The sequence below is a fragment of the Notamacropus eugenii genome, chromosome 3 (assembly GCF_028372415.1).
Source record: "Notamacropus eugenii isolate mMacEug1 chromosome 3, mMacEug1.pri_v2, whole genome shotgun sequence".
Lineage (NCBI taxonomy): Eukaryota > Metazoa > Chordata > Mammalia > Diprotodontia > Macropodidae > Notamacropus > Notamacropus eugenii.
The window spans coordinates 368,804,821-368,826,868 of record NC_092874.1 but is presented as its reverse complement, the minus strand read 5'-3'; the positions used below and the strand labels follow the sequence as shown (position 1 = coordinate 368,826,868).

The window sequence follows — 22,048 nt, the reverse complement described above, 5'->3', positions numbered from 1 at the left end:
ACTCCTCTCTTACCCTTTTCTTCTTTGTATTGGGGTGGGATTCAAAGAAAGGAAAAAATATAATTGAAGAAAATAAATAATAATCATAACTACAAACATGAAAGGAATGGACTCACCCATAAAACTGAGGATAGTAGAATGTATTTCAAAGAGGAATCTAATAAGAAGTGTACTTGAAACATTAAGATTCATGAAGTTAAAATAAGGGTCTTGAGTAAAATCTATTATGCTTAAGCTGAATTAAAAAAAAATCAAGAGTAGAAATGATGATCTCAACCAAAGCAACAGTAAAAATAAATTTGAAAAAAGTGAAAAACAAGGAAACCATATTATGTTTAAAGGTACCCTAGACAGTATCAATATCAGGGTCAAATCCTAGACAGTGACAATATCACCGCATAGGAAAGCATTCAAATACTTAAAGGATAGGTTAATTGTAGGAAGGAACAGGTGGTAAAGCAATAATTATTGGGGACCTTATTCAAATCTAGACAAATCTAAGAAAAAGATAAACAAATAAGAAATCAAGGAATGATATAGAATTTTAGCAAAATTAGATATGATTTCTGATTATTACTAAATGGAAATAGGAATATATATACATACATACATTATATATATGTATATATACACATATATGTATTTCTCAATTATGCATGGCATCTTTAAAAATTCACAATATTATAGAGTATAGTACTTTACAATTGCAGAAAAGCAAAAATATCAAACACATCTAAACATAAAACAATAAAAATTATATTCAATAAAGCACCTTGAAGAAAGGATTAAAATTTACTAGACTAAACAAATTAATCCCCAAAATGGTAGATCAAAGAACAAGTTATAGAAACTACAGTTGAGAATTTGATCATAGAAAATTATATCAATGAGACAACATACAGAAACTTTAGGGATAGAGTCAAAGAAGAGTAGAGGAGAAAATGTTTATCTTTTAATACATTCATCAACAAAAGAGACAAAGAACACACCAATAAATTAGGCATTCAACTCAAAAAGCCAGAAAAGCTACAGATTTTTAAAAAATTGAATACCAAAGAAAAATTGTAAAACCAAATAGCATATATCCTAAAAGAAATCAAAGAAAGGGAGAAAAATTACCTCCATGTGCAATATTTTTAACATCAGCTTTTTTTTTTTTTGTTATAGCAATGAAGCGGAAATTAGGAGGAAGTGCCCCCAAACAGGGAAATCACTGAACATATCATAGAATATAAATGTAATGAAGAATTACAACAAATGAAATGATAAAAGAGTTAGGTCTCAGAGAAAACTGAGTGAAGTTGTATGAACTGATACAGAGTGGCATAAGCAAAACCAGAATACTTCATACAATAAAAATATTGTAAATAAAAATGATTTTGAAACACTTTAGCACTCCTGTTAATATGTAACAAGAAAAGGCCCCACATATGTAGTGAGGCCTATGTGTAGCAAGGAGGCTTAAAGGGAGGTAGAATGGATACCTCTACTGTCTTCTTCCCTCATCTTTTTCCAAGAGATACTTTCATTCTTGCCGCAAGAGGAAGAAGAAATTTGGGATCAGAGGCCATTTTACTCTTCTCAGGAAGAGGGGGCATCAAGTTAGAATTATATCTATTTTGTTGTTCAGTAGTGTCTAACTCTTCATGAGCCTGTGAACTATATTCTTTTTCCATGGGGTTTTCTTGGCAAGGATACAGAAGTTAAGTGCCTTGCCCAGAGTCACATACCTTATAAGTGTGTGAGGCTGGATTTGAATTCATGTCTTACTGACTCCAGGTCCAGTGCTCTATCTCCTGAACTGTCTAATGGCTCCACTTAAATAAGTCTATATGCTTTCTTAAATACTATTAATCTATAGTATGCGATCAGTTCAATTTAACTTCTGATTGTTTTGTCATTTCTGGGGATAAGGACCTCAAGCTCTATAACCAAGGCTTAACCTCTTTATCTTCCCTCTCAAAGCTACAAATCAGAAGCTCATGAAATGACTCAATGTTGAAAACTGCCTAAGGGGAATGGCACTTGAAGAGTATGAAACTTCTTTCAAGTCCTCACTGGACAACAACCTCACCTCTCATCAACTCCACCTTGCCCCTCATTCAGGGTAGGGCCACCATCTCCACCAATAAGGAGATAGTCTCATACCAATGAACTTCGGAACAAGGTTTATAAATGCTGTGACCAGCAAGGTATGGCAGCTCATAGGGGACATCTCCAGTTGTCCTGATCTATATCTTGCCACTGATCCCAGATTGCTCCTGAGAAAAAAGTGAGGCTGGTGACTTTGCATAACCCTCCCTCACTTAAATCCAGTTCACTTGCAAGTCATAGCATCACCTTCCCAAAGTCATGATCCTCTTTGAGAACAAAGGACAAAAAACAACAACATAACTGTAATCCTAGCTACCAGGGAGGCCAAGGCTGGTGGATCTCCTGAGTGCTTGAGTCCTAAACTGCAGTGGATGCTGCTGCTGTGGTGTTCACAGTAAGTTCAATATCAATATGGTGAGCCCTGTGGGGCAGAGGGAAGCAGGGTGTTAGTGAAGCAGAGTCACCAGGCTGTCTAAGAAGGGAAGAACCAGCTTAAGTTGGAAATGAAACATGCCAAATTTTCTGTGACAATCAGAGTGGTATCAGGCACATGAGTAGCCTCTGCATGTATGGTATAATGGCAATTTAAATGAAAAATCTTTTGCCTTCATTAAAAGGCCCATGTGACCTGCCTAAGTCACATGAATTTGAGTCACATGAAGCCTATAGTGGGAGGAGTTTGCTGAACAGGTGAAATAGGAAGAGGTGGAGCTAGAGCAGAGTTTAGAGAAAATTGGTCAGAGTATAGTTAGAGCTAGGATGGATGCAGGCAAGCAGGCAGCTGGCTAGCATGAGTGAAAGAGTTTATTTGTGATTTTGTTTAAGAGACCCTGCTTCTTTAATGGAGCTGGTTTGTGGGAAGCTTAGCAGGGGGAAGGTCTGGGATGGTGTTGTTCTCTGCATTGTTATTGTGTTTAGATTTTTTTGTTACTATGATGGATTTGGCTTTTTAGTGTCTGAATAAATGTTTTGGTTCTGTCTTCCATATGTGTATTTTATGATTCAGAACTGTGCTGGTATATTCATGGCCACTGTAAGTGCTGTTAATATTATATTGGTGCTACAGATGGTGATGGGGATGGGATTGTGAAATATCAGACCTTTGTAGAGATAGAAAGGCAGAGGAGACAGAGGAAGAAATGGATGTCCCAGGGTGGGAGGATTTGCCTTATTCCTCCTTTGCAAGAAAATGGGTTAAAGGTACAGAGCTCTGTGAAAACTGGGAACCAAGGCTACAGAAGAGAGAACCCAGAGACTTAGAAATATGTTTGCAAGGAATACGAATAGAACCAGGGAAAGAACTGGCAAGGGTATGTAGCAGAGGCTGGGCCTTGCTAACAAGTTATTGCCTTATGTGTAAAAGCAGAGATAAGCTGCTGGAAGTGAAAGCTCAGCTGTAAAGGAATTTGGCTGGTTTGTATGAGAAGCTTTTTATGCTGCAGGGTTCAAATTCTCCTTTAGAAGTGCAAACTGGAAAGTCTCAGGTGGTGGAAGAAAAAGCTGTTGTTAGTGTAGTTCACAAAAAGAAGCAAAAAATAACAAGAGAAAGGATGTGAAGGTGGCTTTTCAGGCAGAAGCACAAAAGGTGAATAAAGGGGGTCACATAGTATTGTAATATTAATTATGAGAGTTAAAGATCTTCCCCACCCATTAATAAGCCTGCCCATTAAGGGAAATTTGATTAGGGGAGATTTGTTTTGTAGGAAGGCCCACACCTTTTGTTAATTTCTAGTGAGGCAGTGGTTCTCAAGGTTGTGATGCCTTCTGGCTCTGAAAAGTGTATATATATTCTGAGGTGTGGTTTTGAAGTTGATACTTCTCTCTAGTAACTATGCAGTGGAACTGTCTGTTGATCTGTTGATCTGTCAGACAGTTGGAAGCCCTGTCTGTTGGTCTTTCTGTTTTAAATTTCTGCTTGTAATTTCTGTTTGTATTTCCCCTGCATTTCAGGGTGCTGACTTTTTCCTCTGAACTAAGTGAATGATATATGTGTTTGATTTAAGTAGATTACTAATCCTGCAAAAGTTGCTTTCCTTTTAGAAAAACAGATCCAAGAACCTGTACACCAGGCCCTCCTGTGTATGCTGGGGCCCTGGATGTGTTACAAGTGTTTGGAGAGGTAATTGAGTGTTTTACTCAGCAGGAGATTACAGATATTTTGATTCAGTTCACCCAAAGGATGGGAGAATCATTGGTATCTTGGATGGTGAAAATCTGTGAAACAGATAATTTTTTCCTTGAGAAAGAAGAATAAATATAGCCAGTGGATTCAAAGTCAGAATAGATTGACAAGAAAAGAATTGTTTACTGCTCTTTTGGATTTTGAGAGCAGGGGTAGATTTTGGAAGAATGGATGGCACTCCAACTAATGAACTATATAAAATGTATTGAGGAAAGAGGCTTGATATTAGACTGAACAGGGAGATCAGAGCTACCCCTACAGATCCTTCTGAGACACTGTATCTGAGTTCATCACACCTGCAGGAAGAATGGGAGATTGACTAGGCCCCAGCTCATATTAAATAAACTATACCTCTAGACAGAATGATGACCCCCAAACTTCCAATTAGAAAACAGTAAGCAACAGTGAATGACAGTGGGTTCATGGACTCCAAAAGCACAGCTCACCCTATATCTATGCTGCTTCTGGTTATTATCTCCTTATTTCTTTTTGTCTTTTTGTCTGTTCACCTTGTTTGTAAGATTTGTTTTCTGCAGGTTTAGTACCGTCCACCTGCAGATTCCTGATTGCTTAAGTTGGATGTAACCCTCTGTCCATGATGGTGATGTATCACCCCTGGACCTGGCATCAACCAAGCTAGTCAGCTAAAGAACTGACTCCTCAAATGGGACCTCTTGAGGCAGAGACAGTTCTATGTTCAATCTTAGCAGGAAGTAGCTATGGAAAAAGAGACCTCATCCCTTATTCCAAGATTTTGAGCCTCATTTGTTCGAGGAGGGTGTGAGGGGGTGCTTGTGCTCAAGCCCCACCCTAAGTCAGTTTTATGTGCTTATTTTGTGTGATCCCAGTTATACTATTGTAAAGTTACGTTGACACAAGCTGCCAAAGATATTGTTTTATATGCCTATTTTCTGTTATCCCTGTTAAAATTCTGTTGATACCAGTAGCCCCATTGACCTATAAAACAAATATGAAAGATCTTGGGGTCACATGTAATGGTAATTTAAATGGACAATCTTTCCCCTTTATTAATAGGCCCATATGACCTGCTTAAGTCACATGGAAGCCTAAGTCACAATTGTCTGAGTCACATGAAGTCTGTGGTGGGAGGATTTGACTCAAGGGATGGAGCAGGAAGGGTGGAACAGGAAGAGGCAGAGCTAGAACACAGTTGAGAGGAAGTAAGTCATGAGAGCTGTCAGACCTAGGAAGGATGCAGGCTGCTGGCTAGGGTGAGTGAAAGAGCTTGTTTGTGATTTTGTTTAAGAGAGCCTGCTTCTGATCTGTTTAATGGATCTGGTTTGTGGAAAACCTAGCAGGGGGAAGGGTTGGGGATGGTGTTGTTCTCTACCTTGTTATTGTGTATAGATTTTTGTTACTGTGATGAATTTGGCTTTCTGGTGTCTGAATAAATGTTTTGGTTCTTTCTTCCATGTGGAGAGTCTCTTGTATTTCACAATCCAGAATTGTGCCAGAACATTCATGGCCATTGTGGGTGCTGTGAATATCCTATTGGCACTACAGATGGGTAGACACAAGACTTTAAAAAAAAATACAGTGATCAATTATGACTCCAGAGGATTAATGATGAATTAAACTACCCAATTTCTCACAGTGAAATGACAGAGTAAAAGTGTAAAATAACAAATATATGTTTAGACATGGCCAATGTATAGATTTGTTTTGCTAAACTATGTGCCTTTATTACAGAAATTTAATTTTATTTTTATTTCAAGTGATGTACAGGGGGAAGGGGAAGAGATATGGAGGGTGGGGTAAGAGAAGAGACAGCAATTGTACCAATAAGAAATATTTTTTAAAAGAAAAGAGAGTTGAGGGCAGAGCCAACATGGCAGAATAGAAAGACACAGATACGCAGGGTCTCCCCACACAGCCCATAAATACCTGTAGAGAAGGACTCTCAACAAGTTTTGGAGCAGCAGAAGTGGAGAACAACAGAATGGAGGAGATTTCCAGCCCAGGGAGACCTGAAAGGCCCATTGGAAACGTTGGTTGCACCGGACACAGAGTGGAGCGTGGAGCCCAGCCCAGCCTTGGTCACATGGCGAGGCATGACCCTGGGAGGAGGATATATTGGGGGCAGAATCCCCAGTCCTAGCAGCAGCAGTCCGCAGATCCCTCAACCCACAGGTGCCAAAAGTCAGTGATGGGGTTTTTTCAGGTGGCCAGGAAGGGAGAAGGGCCTTCCCATAGCTCTGGCCTCAGGCAGCGGCCACAGAGGCCACATTGGGCAGGTGGCAGCAGTTCTCACAGCAGCTCTACAGCAGCCTGCATCCATTGTTGGATTGTAAAATCCCCTGGGGGCACTGAGGAGCTGAATATTACCTCAGCCCTGTGTAGAGGCCCTGAGGGAGCTGGTCTTTGTCTCACACTGAATGGCAGCCCTGCCCATCTAGCTTATCTGAAAATCAGCCCCCAGTGCTGAGTTGGCAGAACTGGAGGCCAGGTGGCCGTGGAGAAGAAACCGCTAAGATTCTGGACACAAAAATCTCTCCCACATCAGTGTACATGCTTGATTGTGCCACCTTGGGGGAACTGAGATCTTATAGATCCCCAGAGTATACCCTACTCTTGATAAAGGACCCAAAAGTCAAGTAACTGGTTGGGAAAATGCCCAAAAAAGGGAAAAAAAATAAGATTATAGAAGGTTACTTTCTTGGTGAACAGATATCTTCTCCCATCATTTCAGATGAGGAACAACGATGGTTATCATCAGGGAAAGACATAAAAGTCAAGTCTTCTGTATCCCAAACATCCAAGACAAATATTCAATGGTCTCAGGAGATGGAAAAGCTCAAAAAGGATTTTGAAAATCAAGTAAGAGAAGTGGAGGAAAAACTGGGAAGAGAAATGAGAGAGATGCAAGAAAAGCATGAAAACCAGGTCAACACCTTGATAAAGGAGACCCAAAAATATACTGAAGAAAATAACACCTTGAAAAATAGGCTAACTCACTTAGCAAAAGAGGTTCAAAAAGCCAATGAAAAGAATGCTTTAAAAAGCAGAATTAGCCAAATGGAAAAGGAGATTCAAAAGCTCACTGAAGAAAATAGTTCTTTAAAAATTAGAGTAGAACAGATGGAGGCTAATGACTTTATGAGAAACCAAGAAACAACAAAACAAAACCAAAAGAATGAAAAAATGGAAGACAATGTGAAATATCTCACTGAAAAACAACTGACCTGGAAAATAGATCCAGGAGAGACAATTTAAAAATTATGGGAGTACCTGAAAGCCATGATCAAAAAAAGAGCCTAGACATCATCTTTCATGAAATTATCAAGGAAAGCTGCCCTGATATTCCAGAACCAGGGGGCAAAATAAATATTGAAAGAATCCACAGATCACCTCCTGAAAGAGATCCAAAAAGAGAAACTCCTAGGAAAATTGTGGCCAAATGCCAGAGTTGCCAGGTCAAGGAGAAAATATTGCAAGCAGCTAGAAAGAAACAATTCAAGTATTGTGGAAATACAATCAGGATAACACAAGATCTAGCAGCCTCTATATTAAGGGATTGAAGGGCATTGGAGTATGATATTCCAGAAGTCAAAGGAACTAGGACTAAAACCAAGAATCACTTACCCAGCAAAACTGAGTATAATACTTCAGGGGAAAAAAATGGTCTTTCAATGAAATAGAGGACTTTCAAGCTTTCTTGATGAAAAGATCAGAGCTGAAAAGAAAATTTGACTTTCAAACATAAGAATCAACAGAAGCATGAAAACCATAAGGGACTTACTAAAGTTGAACTATTTACATTCCTACATGGAAAGACAATATTTGTAACTCTTGAAAATTTTCAGTATCTGGGTAGTTGGTGGGATTACACACACACACACACACACACACACACACACACACACAAAGCACAGGGTGAATAGAATAGGATGGGATCATCTCTTTAAAAAATGAAATTAAGGGGTGAGAGAGAAATATATTGGGAGGAGAAAGAGAGAAATGGAATGGGACAAATTATCTCTCATAAAAGAGTCAAGTAAATGACTTTTCAGTGGAGGGACAAAGTAGAGAGGTGAGAGAAATAACATGAAGCTTACTCTCATCACATTCGACTAAAGGAAGGAATAAAATGAAAACCTATCTTACAATACAGGAAAGTGGAGGAAAACGGGATAAGCAGGGTGGGGGGATGATGGGAGGAGGGAGCAATTAGAAATCAACACTCTTGGGGAGGGATAGGATCAAAAGAGAGAATAGAAGAAATGGGGTCAGGACAGGATTGAGGGAAATATAGTTAGTCTTACACAACATGACTATTGTGGAGGTCATTTGCAAAACTTCACAGATATGACCTATATTGAATTGCTTGCCTTCCCAAAGGGAATGGGTGGGGAGGGAGGGATGAAGAGAAGTTGGAACTCAAAGTTTTAGGAACAACTGTTGAGTACTGTTCTTGCATACAACTAGGAAATAAGAAATACAGGTAAAAGGGTATAGAAAGTTATCTGGCCCTACAGGACAAAAGAGAAGATGGGGATAAGGGAAGGGAGGGCAGATTAGTGATAAGGGTAATTAGAATGCTTGGTGTTTGGGGATGGGGGAGGGGAGAAATGGGGAGAAAATTTGGAACCCAAAATTTTGTGGAAATGAATGTTGAGAACTTAAATAAATAAATTTGAAAAGAAAAAAAGAAAAGAGGGTCACTGCAAAAAAAAAATTAATGAATAAAAGTGCAAAAGGAAGTTCAGAAGGAGCCACAGAAAAGGAGAATAGCTTTGAAAGTAGCATGTTGAATTTATTACATACTTTTCTTAAAAAGCATACTGTATGTAGGTAGATTTTCACAATTTCATATCAGCCATCTCTTTTTGTTCTACTTTGGATATGGAAATATTCATTTTTAGGCTATTAAGTAAAGAATAAAAAATTATAAAAGACACAGATGAGTACTGGAGAAGATACTTAGAATTTTTGAGGTAGAGTGCTTGAAAAGTAAAAAAAAAAAAAATTCACCTTATTAAACATTTTTTTAAATTATTTTTGCTTTCTTCTTTTTTTACACCATCTTCATTTCCAAATGGGTCCCAACCACCCCACCCCCTTACTGAAGGAACCATATCTTGAATAAAGTGTAAAACAGAAAAACAAACTAACAACAAAATTAACCAACATGAAAAATAATTTTAAAATAATGCAATATTCTGCTTCCATAGTCTCTTACTTTTGCATAAAAAGAAGTACATTCTTTCATTTCTCCTTTTGAACCAAGCTTGGAGATTGCAATTCCAAACCATTAATTTTTATTGTTGTCACTCTTCATTTACATTGTACAGTCATTATGTATATTCTTTTCTTTGTTTTCACTTTGCATCAATTCATGCAAGTCTTTTCATGCTTCATCATATAATTCACATTTAGCATCTTTGTTAATATATTGTTCATTATGTTCACGTACCACAATTTACTTAGTCTTTTACCTTATGAGCACCTATTTTGTTTTGAGTTTTTCCTACTATAAAGTGCTTCTAAAAGAATTTTAGTGTCTATTGGGCCTTTCTTTCTGTTACTGACATCCTTGGATGCCTATCAGTGCAATCCCTGGGTCAAAGGATAATATTTTAGTCAGTATTTGGTATAATTTCAACTTGCTTTCTAGAACGGTTGCACCTATTCACAATTCCACTAAGTGCACCTGTTTTTCCACCTCTCCTGCAGTACTGACTATTCCTATATTTAGTCCTCTTTGCCAATTTTCTGGGTGTGAGGATAAACCTTGGAGTTGTTTTGATTGGCATAATCTTATTATTGGTCTGGAACAATCTTTCATATCAATATTAATTTGTAATTCTTCTTTGAAAAACTGTTCATATACATTGACCACTTTCTATTGATAAATGGTTCTTGGTCTCATCGATTAATGTAGTTTTCTTACATATATTATATATCAGATATTTTTCAGAGCTTTGTAATGCTAATATTTTTCTTATTAACAACTTCCCTCCTTAGATTATATTGCAAATGTATTGATTTTGTTTGCAAAAATTTTCAATTTCATACAATGATGACTATTTATTTCATCTTTTGTAATCACCACTATCCCATTTGGTAAAGAATTCTTTCCCAGTAATGTGACAAGTAACTGACCTGAGTCTCTTCTTATTTTTTAATTTCATGATTTTTAATATTTAGATTTCATGTCCATTTGGAGGTTATTTTATATATAAAATGCTATTTCTTATTCATAATTTCTACTGGTCTGTTTTCCAGTTTTCTCAGAAGTTTTTTTCAATGTGAGAGTTTTTCTCCAAGTCATTTTTGTTCTCCAATTTATTCATGGTATTGTTTCTGATTCTTCTTTATCTAATATTTCTCACTGATCTGCTTTTCTATTTTTTAGCAAGTGAGGTAGTTTGTTTCAGATAACTTCAATTTTATGTATAAAGGAGGAAGGAGGAAAGATTATCTGCTCAAAGTGATAAATAGAAATGGCAGGTCTAGAGTTGTTAGAAACATGGAAATGGTTTAGAATAGCTATTATGGGGAAGTCAATATACAGTCAAAAGAAAACCACTGATGGTATAATTGAGGTTGGTGAATCAGTTAATAAAATTATTTCTATTCTGTAGCATCTGCTCAGCAAATTAAGAGAAGGAAAAGAGAAAGTAGACAACAATAGTAGTCTAAGTTTGGGGAATGGTATGGCCAATTCTGCATGAATTCAAGAAGGTGATGGATTCTGGGATTTCTTGAAATTGAATTTAATCTGGGAAACAAGATAAGTCAGAAAAGGCTCAGATGAACTGGTAGAATAAACAGATGTCTAGAAGTCAGAAGTTGCCATGAAGTAGAAATTACCATGAAGGCAAAGGAGACATAATCACCTCCTTCACCAACATCAGGAAAGATTGAAATTTCCTAGTTGAATTTTGATTTAAAAAAATAACCTTTGCATAATTGGTGAGTGGGATTGAAACATGACTATCATGATTTAATAAGTGTAGAGTAATGATGGACTTATTTCAGCTGCATCTCTATTTCTTTTTGAAATATCTTTTTTAGCTCAGATAGTCATTAAAATGAAGTATTAAAATAAACAGAACTTAGAGGCCGACCTTTAATTTGTCGTGTTATAAAATGTGAAACTAAGATTTTTCAAAAATAATGAAGCATATTCATTCAACTTGCTCTCGATAAAATATATATATATTTCAGTAAAAGCAAGAAAGTTTTGATACTATTAATAGAATTAAAAAGCACTCTTGTAATAATTAGATCATTTTAAGCTTAAGGAGCTACATAATGGCCCTTAAGGGCCAATTAGTTTCCTTCTCTTTAGCTTTAGTGAGTTTATTTTAGATGAAAAGTTCTGAGTTCAGTCATAATTTTTCTAAGTTTCCAGTTAGGAAAAATTCCTCACATGTAGTTAAGTAGGGGCAGTTAGGTGGTACAGTGGATAGAGAGGCAAGACTGGGGTCAGGAAGACCTGAGTTCAAATGACCTCAGACACTAGTTGTGTTACCCTGGATTTAACACTATTTGCCTCAGTTTTCTCATCTGTAAAATGAGCTGGAGATGGAAATGGCAAACTATTCCAGTATCTTTGCAAGAAAACCCCAAATGGGGTCATTTAGAGTGGGACACAACTGAACAGCAACAATAGGTAGATGTCAGATTTTCTGCCCAAACTTACATTTATACCTATCTCTAGTTAACCTCTGGCCTCTTTGTGATGGAGGCACAATTCAGTTTACTGGAAACATTTGAGTAAGAAAACAGCAGATAATGTTATAGTGTCTGTAGATCGACAAGTATCTGGAGGGGAACTTAGAAAAAGCTGAACTTTGCTCAGAAAGTATCATCAGCATGGAAACTGCTTTCTGTGATGCCCATAGGTAATAATAATGCCAACAAAAACAGTAATGGCTAACATTTATAGAGCATTTACTGTGTGCCAGGCACTCTTTCACTATTTTACAATTATTAGCTCATCTCATAACAACCATTTAAGATTGGTGCTATTATTATCCTTACTTTACAGATGAGGAAACTGAGGCAAACAGAAGTGACTTGTGCAAGTTCACATAACTAAAAAGTGTGTGAGACCACATTTGAATTCCAGTTTTCCTTGCAAAAACTTTCCTCAAAATCTTCCATTTCTGCCATTGCTTGGTCCTCCCTTTTCTCCATGGTGGCTTCAACTTGTCAACACCAGAAGTTAGAATCTCTTCATTCTCCGGATTCTGAGAGAGCTCATTTTTTATTCAAAGTGCTTAGGGCATGACATAATCTTTCACAAAATGATTTTGATTCATTCAGGAAGGAATATAGGTCTTATTTACACTTAGTTTGTATTGTTTGATTCAATTTAAGAAAAAAAAGCATTTGTACCTAGTGAAGGCATCACTAAATGGGGAAGTTTGGGCCCTCTTATTCTAAAAATATTACTTATTTACAAGTGTTTTGTCATCTAAGTGTAAAATAAAGAGCTGAGGTATATTATGTGGATCAGTCATTTGTTTGTTCATTAATTAGATTATTTATTTATCCATTCACTGCTTTTTGAGCAAGAATCTCCTTATCTTACCCTTTTCATTTCTATACCTGTTTATATAATGTACATAATATATTAGGGAAGTATTACTCTATGTGAGGCAGCTAGGTGGCACAGTAGATGGAACACTGGGCCTGGAGTTAGAATGACCTGAGTTCAAATACTGCCTCAGACAAGACCCTAGGCAAGTCACCCAAACCTGTTTGCCTCAGTTTCCTTATCTATAAAATGAGGGGGAGAAAGAAATGGCAAACTACTTCAGTATCTTTGCCAAGAAAAACCCAAATGGAGTCACGAAGAGTTAGACACAACTGAACAAAAACAAGTTATTTAATATAATTTATAAATGAATATAGTCATGTCTATTAAGAGAATAAGCTCAAAAATCTTTTTACCGATAGGAATATGATCAAAAAAGTTTGAGGACCACTAGCTTAAACTTTGGGAATCTGTATTTATTGTGATAGAATTTTTTATTGAAAAGTAAATTGCAAATGTTTTATCATCTAAGTGTAAAATATAGATTTGAATACAGATTTGTGATTCATTCATTCATTCATTTTTGAGGATCTTCCTATCTTACCCAGGTTGAAAGTACAGGGGCTTCTCACCCGGCAGCCCCCATATGGTAATCATTTGGCCAGCCCCATTTCCAGCCTGGACTGATTCATGTCACCAAAGGCAACCCAGTACCCCACCCCTGCCCTTGAGGACTCTTTATATCAATACCAAACTTTGTGTGGATTGTTATGCTGATTACCTTAGTTAGAATTCTTGAGGTCAAGAGTAACAGCTTCAATTAGCTGGGACTACAGATTTGAACTATCACTATCACCTGTAGCTAGAGTATTTTTTTAGAAAGTCAGTAAAAAATTTTAAAAATTATTTTAAAGAACCTTCTACCTTATGTAACAGAATTCTCATAAACTGTAGAATAAATTAATTGCTAGCATTTTCTCTCAGCATTTTTTCACCATCTTACAATTATTAATGGAAAGAAACTTAGAGGCCATCCCCTCATTTGGTAGATGAGGAAATTGAGACTCAGGGAAGTTGAGTAGCTTTTCCTAGTCACACAGGCAGTAAGAGTCAAAGATAGGATTATGAACACATATACTCTGAATACAGAGACACTGTTATTGTACTCTTCCAAGAACCTTGTCAGCTCTGGCTCTCTATTTGCTTTCCTTAGAAAATTCAAATTCCAGCACAGATAAGATTGACAATCCTAGGCATCAGTGGGAAAATAGACTTAAAAGAACATTTTTCTCCTAAATTTAGCAGTTTGTCATTAAAAATGACTTCTCCTTTTTCAATATTTAGATTGATGTCAAGCCAATAAAATAACACAAGGAAAAGAGAAAGAGTATTTACATAATCACAAGTTGTTTTGGAAGAAACATTTTAATAATGAATTACTGTCCAAAGATGCTCTGAAAAGTTCCCTTAAAAGTACATAATTGGAAGAATGCCCAAATTTACTGAAATTTGAAGTTTTTCATAGTGAGATGTACATAGAACCTTATACTGTCAGCCATGTTCTTAAGTACCTGAACTACACCAAATAGAAATTACATCTTTATATACAACACTTGCAGCACAGCAAGTAAGGCTTATTCTAAATTCTATCTCCATTTAACGGTAATTATTTCATCATAGCCAATTCTTGCCGCTCATTTAATATAGAAAAAAAATCCTTTTATCCCAAGTTAGTTCTAGTTTACAGATCTTTCCTTTTTGGTGAGCAATTTTGCTTTATCATCTAGAAGTCTATTCAGATATTACTATTCAGTTGTAGCCAGTGAGTTCACTAGCATATAAATAGAAAAAAACCTCTTACCAATGTAACTGATAAAAATGTAGCATTTTTTTTTCTAACAGACTATATGAACTTCTCATTTATTAGGAGAAAGACTATGTATTACCTAGCTCTTCACACCTGGCAATAGTTGGGCAAGAATGGGAAAATGTGGAATGAAAATAGAAATTTACTCACATGCTAGGAAGGTTTGCATGTTATATAGGCAAGAAAACATCTACCTTCTGATGGGCTTATACATAGCAGTTCTCTTACTTTATCAGATTTATTAGCCTACTTGCTGTAAATATGGGAATATTTAGAAAGCCTAGCCTAATGCCTGAAAGTAGTCACTAAATAAATACTTGTTGAATTGAACAAAAAAGCAATTTAACAATTATGGTAAAATTATAGAGCATAAACCTCACCCATGATTGCTGATGGACTATAAAGCAGAGACACTGGAGAATAGCAGGATTATTCAGGGAAGACTTGTTGAAGGCATAAGAGTTAACGACCTTCTACAGAGAAGAGTTTAAATTGATAGTGAATTTTCAAGGCCCGCAAAGTATTGGGCACTGTCCCAAGAGTTTACAAGTTTACAAGTTTTACAAGTTTACAAGCCACTTCTATGTTTCTCACATGTGGTGCTTAGTGTTAAGGCTGCTTTGGAATGGTGCTGTAGTTCTGTGGTCCTTCTGAGGCCAACAGGTGGAGGGGACTAAGTCAAGAGAATTGGCCACCAAGCCAGGAAGTGTCATCCATCCACTCAATAGACTTTAGGGAATACAGTTTATACTTTCACTTTTCTTCCTCTCTCTGGAACTTGTGTCATCCAACTCTCTTAGAGACTTTCCACGATGGGAGGGAGAGGAAGGGAGATGCCACTTCCCTGAACCCCAGCACCTCTGGTGCTAATCTTGCACAAGACTAGAGGATGATGTTGCTTAGGCAAACTTGAGCCTGAGCCTTGGGCTGCTTCTTCTGTTTGGGATTTCTTTTCCTGAGATGGATATTTCTAGTCTGGGAAATGTTAGTTTGAGAAGTTGGGAACTCCTGGGTCCCTCAGTTTGCAAGGCAATAGGTGATACCAGCAACTATTACTGCACTTCTCGAAGGAGAAGACCATTCACAGGAGGAGGAGGCTTAAGCTGATTTGTCAGGAAATACAGATCTTGAGGGAGTTTTTCAGACAATGCAGAAGTGAATTTGAAGGTAAAAAACCTACTCAATAATCCCTTTAAAAGTTTGAAGCATCAATATCCAGGAAATGGATGATCGATGTTATGGATTATTACTTTGTATGTAAGTGTTTGTCAGTTGTTACTTGTGAATCTTTTGTGTTTTGCTACTATGTGCAAGGCTATGTACTCTAGAAGCATATATACTATGTTAGGCTCTGGGGCTACAAGGGAAAAAAAGTTCATGCTTTCCAGGAGTGAATATTCAAGAGTGAATTACAAGATGCAGACATACAAATAAATAACAAAATTACCTGAGGAGGAGAAACACCAGCAACTAGCAGAATTGAAAATAGCTTTCTGCCTTACAGACATTTGCATATGTGTAAGAATTGTCCATCCATATAGATCCTTGAAATATTGAAGTGCTCCACAGGATTGTTGAGAGCAAAATACTTTGTAAAACTTAAAGATTATATAAATGTGAGCTATTGTGAATTTTCTCCATTGAAGAACCATCATATACCCTAAAGACAATGCTTATTTGTCATGAACCCAAAACTCAAGTAATCTGTTCCTAATCTTATTCCTATCTCTTGCATCCTTTCAATTAAAGTTAGAGCAGCATTGAATATTCTTATCCTAGGATAGCACTCTAGTTGTCTAGGGGGGTTGCTAGACTCTCCTAAATGTTTCTTAGATTTCTATTCTAAGAGAAAATTTTCTGTTTGTTTTCTATGTACTGAAGTACATAATACAAATTAAGCAACCAAAATAATCGTGAAAGAAAATACAACATCTATGGCAAAGCATTCTTGGTCTAGGGGAAAAATACAGGTGATAAAAGTTTAATCAGTCAGTCAAAATTAAGTCTCTAATTAAATCTTTGTTCTTTACCAACATGCTCTAAGCAGTAAGCACCCAGGAAATGTAGAAAAAGAGAAATGTATCCTAATTCTAGTCTCTGGATAAGATGAGAAAACTTATATTTTTTTACATCCATGTAGTGACCATGGGCAAGTCACTTATCTCTCAGGGCCCAAAATTGTAGAGGGTACTCCTTGTTAGTGAAATAGCTGATGTCTTCAGAATAAATTGCTAACATTCTGAAGGCTCTCCCTTTACACCTGGAGAGACATGGCATCTTACTGTAATTACTGCTGAGTGGTTAGATGACTGAACTATAGACATAGAAGGATTAAGAACTATTAATGGATGGTATTTTGTTGAGTACTGAAACTCCTATTAGCTCTAGGATATTTTGGAAATTGTTACAATATATTATTTCTGCCTACTGAATAAATTTATATATCCATACTTTCTATGACCTCAATGATAGGTGGATGTAGCATCCCATTTGTGGAATGGGTCCCCTAGAAGAATTACAGCTTCCCTACATCCAAAGGTACATTATGGGTCCACATTCCAAAATCTGTAGCTCTTGAGCCACCTTGACGGAGTCTTAAGAGTCAGGCTGTAGACACAATTAGCTCAAAACGAAGGCATTTACTAAAATATAACACATAATTACTGTTTGTCAGAAGTGGCCTGTATGTTTTCCTTTTTCTTCTAACGGAGCTCCTAGTTCTTGACTGCAGTTTGCGTTCAGACTAAGTTCAGTTCTCAAGGTTCAGTTCTGAAGGAGCCTGGACCTAAAGAAAGGAGCTAAATTCTTTTTCTCAAACTCTCTGGCTTTTTATTCCCCATCCCAAAGCCTTGGGTAAAATCACACAAAGATAATCTAGTGTCTCCCCCCAAGAAGAATAGAAGGGTACTCAATGCACAATGCTGTGCAAAGTATCTTCAATGTAAAGACAATTTTATTGATGCAAAACAAACCTTGCAGCTCATTTACATCTTAAGAAACTTTTAATATGCAATATGTCCTCTTCTGGCACAATCATTTCTTTTATATTTGGTACTGAATTCACAAGATTTTGACACATTCTTTAATTTTTCGTCATGAGGCTATAATAAAATGAACCTTTGGTGACGTACATTTTTGCAAGCCTAGCCTTTATTATAGTCTATGAGTTTATTTATGTTCAATTTTTCTAATCAGAAAAAATTCAACTCTCTACCCTCGCACCCCAAACCCTTCCCCAATTTGAGAACTAAAGAAAAGCAAAATCTGTCCATATTTACCACATCCAAAAAATTATTTGCCTTATTCTGTAGTTTGAGTCTTTCACCTCTCTTTCAGGATGTTTCATCATTAGTCTTCTGGAATTGTGGTTGGTCATTATGCTGATTAGAGTTGCTAATCTATTCAAAGTTGTTTGCCTTTACCATGTTGTTGTCATAGTATAAATTGTTATCCTGGTTCTGTTCATATCATTATGCATCAGTTCATAGAAATCTTCACAGGTTTCCCTGAAACAATCTCCTTTATTATTTCCCATAGCAAAATAGAATTATGTCACATTTGTTTACTTGTAAAGTCATTTCCCAACTGATGGGCACACCCTCATATTTTAACTTTTATCTCTCACAAAAAGAGCTAGAAATATTTTTGTATGCCCTTAATTAGTTTGTTTTGTTTAGGACTAATCCTTCCATTTATGTATCCTCCCTCTAAATATTCCTCCTTTTTCCTTCCTATTTTCCAATAGAGTGAAATATATTTCTGTACCTAACTTTTTTGTGTGTGTATATGCGTCTATTTGTCCTTCTTTTAATCTGTTCAAATGAGAGTGAAGTTGAAGTATGTCAGCTGTTCCTTCTTGTTTGTCTAGATGTCTAGTTGTACACCCTGATCATGTGATATAATTTTCTCTAACCTTCCATTCCTGTCACTACCCCAGTATATTCCTCTTTCTCTTTCTTTCTATTCTTTTAGGATCATCAAGACATAAAAGAACCACCCTTTCCAATTTCTTCCTTAGATTTCATTTCTTTTCTAATTTTTCCTTAAGCTCTCTTATTTCATTTATAAAAACATTTTTAAAAATTTAACTCCTACTTTGTGACTTTTAGGAATTATAGTAAGTTTGTGGCCAAGTTGTGTTTTTCTTTGAGGCTTTGATTGTATATATTTTGGAGTTAATCTTTTTTGAGTTTGTCCTGAGCTTCCTTGACATCATACACAGTTCTTTAAGGTAGGAGTGTTTGTTTGTTTGCTATTCTTTCAGCATGCTTCCTAACTTTGGACTTGGTGTTAGGGCTGGGCTTTGCCACACTTGGGGAGGAGGGTTGCTCCTCCCTCTAGGGTCTTATGGACAGTATGGGACTTGCAAGCTTTCAGGGTTCCCAAAGTGGTCTGATCCAGTGCAGGGTTTAGTTGTTTTTGCATCTCCCCAGTCTAAATTTTGCAAATTACTAATTAAGGTTTTTTCTGAGCAAGAGTAGATCACTGCTAGATTCAGCTTGTATCACTCGGCTAGAAAATTCTGTTGCTTCAGAGTGACAGAACCATAGTTATCCCTTCTACATTATGTCTTTACCCATCATGGTTTCGACATGGTGTGGCTTGGCATAAGAAATTAATGGGAATTTTTTTTGAGTTTTGCAGAAGCCACAGATGACACATGAAGGCCAGAAGACGACACAGAAAATTTTTATTTAACTTTATTTTTTTACTTATTATTGACAGTATTTTTTTTACTTAACATTGACCTATATATAGCTATGATCAAATACTCAACCCAAATTTTACAATGAGATAATGTAAAAACCCCATAAGAGAAAAAAAAAATTCAAACTTCTGTAGTCCAAAGGGAGGGCCAAAATTTTTACGTGAATTTTCATATTGTGGGGTGCTATGCCCCTAATCCCCATGATGTAGAAGGCATAACTGTATAGACTTCCCTATGATCTTAGATTCTTTCTCTGACTGTTCCTCGGCAGGCTTCAGATTGAACTAGAAGATGCAACTGAGGCCCTGTTCTTCTCATGGGGTCTGAGCCATACAGTTACTGCTTGCTTTTGAACTTCTTTCTTTCTCAGGATACCACCTTGTGTTTCCCTATCTGTGAACTTTAGCCCTGGATGTAGTCTACCCTGGATCTGTGACCTAGAACTGGGTAGTGAGAGACAAAGCTGCCAGTTGGCACCTGTTCCCATTGTGGTGCCCCAGTATGAGTTTGGATATACCCTGGTATGTCTGGGACCTCCCTAGTGAACAATTAGTTTCCCCCTGGTCCCTGAAATGCCCTGCAGGTAATGTGCTTCTGGCCTGATCCTGTCCCCAGTATCTGCAGACCTCTCTGTCTGTCTCCTTATGTCAGCCTGGGCTGGACAAATGACTCAAGGTGACCGTTTCTGGATTTCTCCATCTTCAGTCTGGTGCATTTTCTAGATCTGTTTAGAGGAATTTTGTAGAAGAGAGCTCAGCTCTATTACTTCTGATTATTCTGTCATTTTGACTCTGGTCCCCATAAGTTTTTAATAGGTATTAAATCAAGTGAGTTTCCATTAAATATGTTAATCGCTATCTCTTGTATATATTTATTAACTTTAAATGATATGTGGCACTGTACAAGACTATGTTGCAGTATTCTATATTTAGAAATTTCTATAATTTTAGAACAATTCTTTTTGGAACAATTTGTGAAATTTATCATTTCCTCAATGGGGACAAGATTTGTAGGTCCACTGGACATAAGAAATCCATAAAATACTGGAGGTAGAAATGTGCTGTGGGATTAATATTGTAAAGTCTGATGAAGATGGCCATAGTCATACCTGTAGTTCTAACAAGTGTTTTAGTGTATAGCCTTGAATGAAAAAATGAGTTTGATTAGCAAAAATTACCTTTTCCCAATTTTCATTACTCTAGTCTTTGTATTATCTCACCCATTACACATATTTCCCCATAGCAATGATTCATAACTGTTTTTTTAATGGTCTTCTTGATGTTCATCCAAATTCAAGAAGCCTACATCACACTCTAGAGGAATTACTAAGAACCCTTCTAGTTGCTATATCTTCTTGAAAGTCTTTGCTTATTTTCTTAGGATTAATTAAACTTTTTTTGTTTTGTTTTGTTTTTTACAGTTAGAGTTTCTCAGGGCTTTGTTTTTGAATGAATTTCCCTTAAGACTTTAATGGAACTGATCCTGCATCACTGTGGGCTTGAACGATTTTTGAAATGCTTTAATTCCCCATCTCCACAGCCATTGCAACATTTCTAACAGTCAACTTTTTAAGAGCTACAACTTTTGTACATTTCTTTGGAGTAATATCCGTTCTTAAAAATTCAATAAAAGAGAGTAAGCAAACATGAATATGGCAAGAAATCCAGCATTCAGCAGACAAAGAAATCAACTAAAGCTGGATAAGCCAGCTGGTTTCATCTGGTCAAGGTCAGACATTCTGAGTCAGCCTAGTTGTCAGTAGAAGTACTCATATAGGACTATTGCTGTCACAAAAGGAAATCATGCCAAAATTATTCTTGGCTCCAAATAATTTCCATACAAAGTAGATCAGGTATCTGTTTATCTCTTCCACAGAAAAGGATAAAGGATACAAGGGAGAATTGACAAGGACTTAACATGAAGCAATAACATTTTCAGTTTCATGTGCAATCTTTTTTTTTTTTCTGTTCTACTATATTATGCAAAGGTTTGTTTTATTTCTTAAGTTCAGAATAAAATAAATAAAGTTTAAAAATAATTTATTCCTCTTATTATGTGTTCCCAGAAAGCTGATTCCTAAAATATCTCTTTCTATTTGCATTTGCATTCTTAGTACTTAGCAAATCCCTCACACACAGTAAGTGCTTAATGAATGCTTACCTTGATACTAAAAGAAAGAACACTGCTGTGTAAGTATCTCCCTTTGACTCTATATTATTAGAACAATTCTTTCAAGGTCCATGTTTCGAGAGTTGAGTGACAAAACTACAGTCTTCCCTTTGGATAACAACTGAAAATCTACAGAGGAATTATTAGGGCAAGAATCTCAGATCATCTTGAGGGATGCCCAAGCTAGGCTTATTATCTTCATCTTAGTTATCATCTTCTCTAAGAATTCCTATGAGTAACTCTATGGGGGCACATTCCTTATTGTAGCTGGCACTGACTGAGGGACCTAGAAGCCTTCATCATCTTGAATTCATAAGCTTTCCTTTGAGGTTGAAAATGTTCTTCTCAGTATTGCTGTTCAGTTACTTTTATTCAAGCAAAGAAGCACAAAGTACCAGGGGCATTTAAAGGGTAAAGATTCTGACACAAGTTCACCAGAAGAACACCTGCTATAGTGGCCACATATCTGCCAGAATGTCTAGATGAAAAAGAGTTATATAACATTCATTCAGGAGAAGA

The 22,048-nt window shown here is 36.6% G+C and overlaps 1 protein-coding gene across 2 annotated transcripts in view; it reads right to left on the bottom strand.

The window, feature by feature from the left end:
• The window catches only part of SPIN1 (spindlin 1), a 222,617-nt gene that overhangs the window by 121,698 nt on the left and 78,871 nt on the right, over positions 1–22,048 (bottom strand). The gene's annotated exons all lie outside the window — the stretch shown is intronic.